Below are 6,634 nucleotides of genomic sequence, written 5' to 3'. Positions count from 1 at the left end.
CGTAATGCGGCTGGCGTCTCTTGGGACCCTAGATCGGCTAACGATCTTAGGTCCATCCTCGACTCCGTCCAGGGGAGTAATAAGCGTGTGCTATGGAGCTGTGTTGGGGCACTGTTCTGGGCTCTCTGGCTTACTAGGAACAAATTAGTGATCGAGGGGATCTTCCCGACTCATCCGGCTAACATAATCTATAAATGCAACCTCTTCTTGCAGCAGTGGAATCCGTTGGCGAGGCGCAAGGATTGTGATAAGATGAAGCATGCTCAAGACCGTCTGCGCCAGGTGTACGTTTTGGCTAGGAAGCCAACTGCCACTTCCTCGTCTTGAAGTGGACCTTTTGGATGTGTTTGCGAGCCTGCGTGCTCAATGATTTGGCCTCGTGTCATGTATTTCCCTGCGCTTGCTCTTTTGGCCGAAAAACCTTTTCTCTCCGTGACAGTTAAGGCCCGAGCCTCCGTGCTCATGTATGTCTGACCTCTGTGGTACACTGCCTATGATGTGGGCTTTATTAATTTGAAGCCGGACGCCCCTAGCGTCTTCGTTCTAAAAAAATTTAGCTTGTAGACTCATCTTTTTCTGGAAAGCTATATGTTACTCTAAACATCTCTCTTCTCATTAACTACGTGACACATAAGCAAAATTGTCTTGAGATGCATTATGTTTCTGGCCAAGTTACTCCCGCTATGACTAGCCTCAAGCTAACTTTGTTTTCTTGGCCTTTCATCTTCAAGTGAGAACTTCCTACTGGTTATGGAATGGTTCATGCAGGCAAAAAACCTAGTCGCTGCTCCATACAAGAACTAGTCGCTTCAACACCCATCCCCCTTTCCTCCTCGCCGCCTTTGCTAGAGGATGTGGTCGGGCGAAGCTCGTGTAGCCGACAACGACGGTAGGGTGCCTAATCACGACGGAGCGGCACTCATGGACACGAGACATTGTTTTTCGGGTGCAACAAAGGGATTTGGGCCAGGAAGGCCCCTCTTTTTTTGCTAAAAGAAAGTTCAAATGTCGGATTGTACAACTGGATAATAGGTGCGAGGATGTTTTTTCTTTTCTTTTGCAAATATGTGCCAGGAGTTCTTACATGCTGTCGGTTTGGACACGTCAGCCAGTTTGGCTAGAACTAGCAGGAGCACACTGTTCAAATGTCGGATTAATTGCGAACCAACCTATGACTGCGTGATTAGGACGATAGTAGTATCCTCAGCCTATCAGGGTTCAAGTCATGGGTATTCCATGAATGGCGGGGGCGGCACTGAGACTGAGTAGAAGCCTCCTGAGGTGGGTGGCGGCAACAGCCTTCCTTGCAGGTGGGCGCCACGAGGACGACCGGGTTGTGCGATCTCACAGGAGAGCACGACAACGGCACCGACGATGCGGGGTAGCGGGCAACCCACCAGTTGATCCGGTAAACCCTCAACCCTAGCCGCAGAGTTAGGTGTTTGACTCAGACACGCGTAATCTAAAATTATTTTATAGGGTCTCCGCGGATAGCTGAAATAGATTAAATCATTAGAGGGACGGTTCGCGCGTCCAATGGTAAGGATGGTTGGACCGACCGTGACACAATTATCAGAGCGTTGTCTGGTAGCCTTAAAAGGCTTATCATCAACCTGTATCATGTGACTGGTACATGGGAGATGCGTCCGTCATGATGGTAAACCTCATTAACAAAACATCACGTGCGTCGTCTACTTTTTTGAACCGTCTACTTTTTTTGCAGTGATCTATTTCCGTATTTTCTAACGGTAGACATCATCACTCTTTTTTCTTCTCACTTTCATACATGGAAGGTGTCGTGGTAAAGTGCTAGTGAGGGCACATTCGCGAGAACGGCGATATGGCGGACGAGCTCGCGCGCTCCTGCTTCGTGGACGCATAGAATAGCGCGTTCGTGGTGGTCACATTTAGTGCAGTGGAAATACGTCATGATTCTAGTTCCGATCAGATCCGAGTGGGCAGGTATTCTGGATTTACCCTCGCTTGATTTTCGGGATTATTCACTCTTTTGGTGTGAGTACATCTCAGGGACATTGCCTTCTTCGGCCAGGTTCCCCTTGCCGGTGATTGGGGGTGACGAGTACACGCCGGCGCGCACGCCGTGGCAGATCTGCTGAGCAGGGTAGCTGAGTCCGGCATTGGTGAGGTGGGGGATGCGCCACCGGCGCTGCAGCTAGACCTGAAGGGCGTTTGTGCGTCCATTAGCTTGACGGCGCCGGACTCAGAACAGTTAAAGGGCACAGACGTCGGGTTAGACAAGAGGTAAATCATGCGTGAACTATGCCCGACTGTATTGTTGGCATGTCTGTACTGCAGTTGATCCTGTGATGCTGCAACTGCGTATGAGGACATATTAGTGAATTAAACGTACCTCTGAATTCTGATACGTACGTAAGTACGTACTTATGTGTTGGGAGTAGTAGTTCCTCAAAGTTAAAATCGATGAGGCATGTGTGACTGCAATGATCTACTTGACACAGGGGTCATGTTGGACGGGTACTTGCAGAACGGCCCCCCTATGCTAGCAGAGTGTGCACTCTCGAGAAAACAATCACGGGATATGCAAAGAAGAAGACTCAAACTATTGTAGTACCTGATGTCGGCAGCAGATTTGACTCACTGGAAGAAGTGTATGACTACAATCTGTAGTCGGGAAATTGGATATGAAATTAGGCATGGAAAGAACAGACTGGACGTCAGAGAACCAAGTGCATGCAAGAGATAGTGTGTTGATGCTCAGTGAGTGTTTCTTCAATCTCTTATATTCAGAAGTGCTAGTCGCTAACTCTGTGCATTCGGTTTATTTGGTTCGGTAAATAAGATTTTTTTTGGTTTGTGCAATATCAATATTTCAGTAAGTATGGTGTGAAATTAAAATACGGTTTGGTTTCGGTATACACCAAACTATTTCAGTATAGTTTTGGTAGATACCAAATTAACAAAATTAGACGTGAATTTAGTAATGAGGCAACACTTTTGAAACCATTTGAAGACAACTAGATACAGGATTAATGTGATTGTTGGCTGTGGCAACAGTGCCTTTGTTTGCTCACAAGGCAATTTTGAGACAAAGGGACCAATTCAGAGCCAAATGCAGGGTACCCTGTGTAACTAGTTAGCACACAAACTATCTTGTGCATGTAATTCTGCTGTCTGCAGTTCTGCCAATAACACAAAATTAGCAATACACATTTCACAAGCTTTGTGTATTGGAGCCATATTGTTGAGTCTGTTGCCAGTTTGTGTTAGGATACTCAGGAATCTCATATCTTTCAAATTCTCCAACACCAAACAGTAGGGCAGGTTAGGATCTGGTATATCACAACTCACAGCCATCCGAAGATCTGAAGAAATAAGAACACCAAAGATAAACTATTACCTGCAAGTTCTTCTAAATCCATAAAATCAAAGCGAAATAGCCAACATCAATGAAGTTGAGACATTTGTAAAGCACTATAATAGTAGTGAGCGATCTTTGCATTAAAGACGTGTGCCTTTATCTTTATGGACTATGGTGAAGGAATTCATGCAGCTTATTAGGCTGTGCGGGACGGTCAGAGAATGCGCCTAAGCAGGTCAGCGCCCGACGATGGAGAGGCGTAGTGTTGCAGCGAGTGCAGGAGGGGAAGGGATCAGACGAGAGGGCGAGCCGGTCGCGCATCAGATGGCAGAGTGTCGCTGGAGGCTTGGTGGTGCAGCGCCAGTGAGCCAGTGGTGGCTGGTGAGTGTGCCGCTGCCATTGCTTGCGTGCGATGGTGCATGTCTGGTAGGCGTCTACGCAAGGCCAGGTTCCAGGTCGTTAGTGAGGCCAGGAATATGCATTGAGATTCCTGCAGTTGGTTTATTCTGGTAGGTTTGTGTGATTGTTTCGCATGGTGGCACACACATGTGCAGTACATTTGTCCCGAGGTTTCCGTTGTAAAAAGAATCCCCACATGTTGCAGAAAGTGTTATTCCGCACCTGAGTCTTACAAGCTGGAGCTTGACGGGCATGCCATGTTGAAAAGCTATGGGCCAGATCTTGGCTTGAAGGCAAACAGGACGGGCACATCCGTCCGCATGATGCAGTTCAAAGATGACAAGCTTTACCCAGGAGGTGCTCCCCGTGGCGGTGTTTGATGAACCTGAGTTTTCAGGTGAATACCGTTAGCACCTCCTTCAATCCCATTTGTCCAGTGCTTGATGCTTTGAATTATTGTATTTTACATTCTGTGAAACAATGCAGGATGAATTCATGTGTGGCCAAAAGAAACCTCACTGGGACAGGATATTCTGGATGTACAACAAGCAGAAACTACAACACGACTTGCGCGAATGCTAAAATGTAAGTGAGCCTGCGAAGAGTGATGCACAGTATCATGACTGGAATGAACATGCGACGGCTTTCACAGCATTTCTTTTTTCTAGTTCATGGTTGCCGCTGATAGTGGATGATGTCTGGTGCCTTTATGAGTTCGACATCAAACGCATAACTCTGTAGGTGATGGACCCAATGTTGGCATTGGCCCCGCTTAGGCAAATGATGAAGAAGCATGCCCGGACAAGCAAGCTTATTCTGCACGGCCTATGGTGATGTCTTCGTGAATTCTTTCCGGACTAGCATTTTCCTACTTTCTCATGCACTTACAAATACTCCCTCCGTTCCTAAATATTTGTATTTTTAGAGATTTCAAATGGACTATCACATACGGATGTATATAGACATATTTTAGGGTGTAGATTCACTCATTTTGCTCCGTATGTAGTCACTTGTTGAAATCTTTAGAAAGACAAATATTTAGGAACGGAGGGAGTACAACTTTGCGATACATCCCAGCCGCAGCAGGTATTCCCTATTGTTTGTGTTCTGGATTCCATTTCGGTGCTCAGCGGGCAGTTTTCTAGTACTGATCAACAACACAAATTGAAACATAGTGCTGACAGTGGGTTTTATGTGCTCCATTATATGCAAGAGTTTGATGGTGTCATGCTCAAGACGACTCCTCCCAACACCTGTAACTGTAAGTACCACATCTAGCCCTTGGAACCAGTGCCAGAGCAAATAAAAGCACAGTTTCTTTGTTGTTGAGAAAAAACCAAAAGAAAAATTACTTGGTATTTGAACATATCTTGCCCCTTCCATCCTTTGGCAGGTTGGCTCATCGACAGATCGTCTTAGCAGTTGCACGCGACAGCATGAGACATTCCGTGTAGATGCACCTACAAACTGCCGGTGAATCCATCTACTGCCAATAGATGCAGCAAGCAGCCGGCGAACCCATCTAATGCATTCAGTGCATATGCAGCAGCAAGCAGGAAGCTGCTCGTACTACAACTAATCAAGCTGCATTGATGGAATAGTTGCTTATGTTAGCCTGATATATGTCACGGACATCGAGTCTCTGTTTGTGTCGTATGGCTTCGATATGGTGTAATCTAGCAAGAAATGTTATTACTTATATTTCCCAACTACGCATGCCTAGCCTGCTTCGTCGAGCAGCGGGGTGGCTAATAAAATGAGCAGTCGCAGTTGCCAACGTGCACAGGTCGGAACGTTATGTACCGTCTTGCATGTAAAGCGTACCAATGGAACAGATCGGTGCAGGACGTCGTGGCTGACTCCAGCAAATAGTTGTCCGCTATGCATGTGGGTCCGTCACAACCCCATACGGGCCGACAATACCTGACCAGCCCATATCCCGAAGGAAACGAGCGCCTACCGATTCCAGGAGTACGCGAGCTAGCACTTCGGCCTCCCAATCAGAGAGCAATCATTGGACATCAATATGGCACATTAAAGTTCCCTCCAAATTGCGAGTTTTTGTTTGGCGACTTGCAAGACAATCTATACCTTGCAGGGTTCTGCTCAACCATCGGAATATGGCTACGACAGATACATGTTTGCTGTGTGGGGCCCGCGATACATGGCGGCATGCTCTACTCTCTTGTCCGATGGCAGGGAGCGTGTGGGCGCTCGCACCTGATAATATAGTGGAGACTATGAGTGGCCACTTGGAGGAAAGTGCAAAGGATTGGTTGTTTGCCTTACATGAAATATTAGCCAATGATGATTTTGTTCGGCTGGTGGTGACACTATGGGCGATCTGGGGAGCAAGGAGAAAGGCTATTCATGAAGATATATTTCAGTCACCACATACATTACAAGGTTTTATCAACTCTTATTTATCAGAGTTACAGGTGATCAAAGAAAGAGCTCCAGCCGCACGAACTAGCAGTGCCATATCGCAGCACATGGCCCGCTGGATTCCACCAGAGGCCGGATGTGCAAAGCTGAACGTTGATGCGGCGGTGTCACGCCGTGGTTTTGGGGCGATTGGAGTTATCTGCAGGGACCAACAAGGTGGCTATATGGGCGCTTCTGCCATTGTCTTCAGATATATTGCGGACCCAACAACGCTTGAAGCTTTGGCAATTAGAGAAGCTATGGATCTAGCCGATGATCTCTATGCCCAAAGAATTCATGTGGCATCGGACTGCAAGGTGGTGATTGATGATATTCAGAAGAAAAACTTGTCGAGTTATGGGGCTATAGTTCAAGAGATTATAAGCCATTCTCTTTCCTTTACTTTTTGTAATATAGTTCATGAACGAAGGAGCTCAAATTTTGAAGCTCACAATTTAGCGAAGCATGCAC

Source organism: Triticum aestivum, chromosome 5B, assembly GCF_018294505.1.
Source record: "Triticum aestivum cultivar Chinese Spring chromosome 5B, IWGSC CS RefSeq v2.1, whole genome shotgun sequence".
NCBI classification, from domain to species: Eukaryota; Viridiplantae; Streptophyta; class Magnoliopsida; order Poales; family Poaceae; genus Triticum; species Triticum aestivum.
The sequence above is the reverse complement of the archived record's forward strand: the minus strand, read 5'-3'. Positions refer to the sequence as shown.